We start from the raw sequence: 263 nt of genomic DNA, 5'->3' as shown, positions 1-263 counted from the left end.
CGAGGGCGCACCGCCGCCTCTCTCGCCCGCCGCGGGGAGACAGACCCACTACAGCCCTGTGCCGAGCGCGCCCAGGCGCCTCCGCCTCCGCATGCTCTCGGCGCTCCCCCTCTCCGTCTCTTTCTCTGCTAATTCGCCTCGGGGCGACGCGCCCCGCGGGAGGATCGCGGGCTGGGAGGGGCCGGCCGGGCGGCGGGACCGAGCGGGGGAGCCGGAGTCAGTGCCGGCGCGGCGGCCGAGCGGAGCCGGGCAGCGGGAGCCGC

This window comes from Herpailurus yagouaroundi, unplaced genomic scaffold (genome assembly GCF_014898765.1).
Source record: "Herpailurus yagouaroundi ecotype Mexico unplaced genomic scaffold, PumYag 140, whole genome shotgun sequence".
NCBI classification, from domain to species: domain Eukaryota; kingdom Metazoa; phylum Chordata; class Mammalia; order Carnivora; family Felidae; genus Herpailurus; species Herpailurus yagouaroundi.
This window is presented reverse-complemented; position numbering follows the sequence as displayed.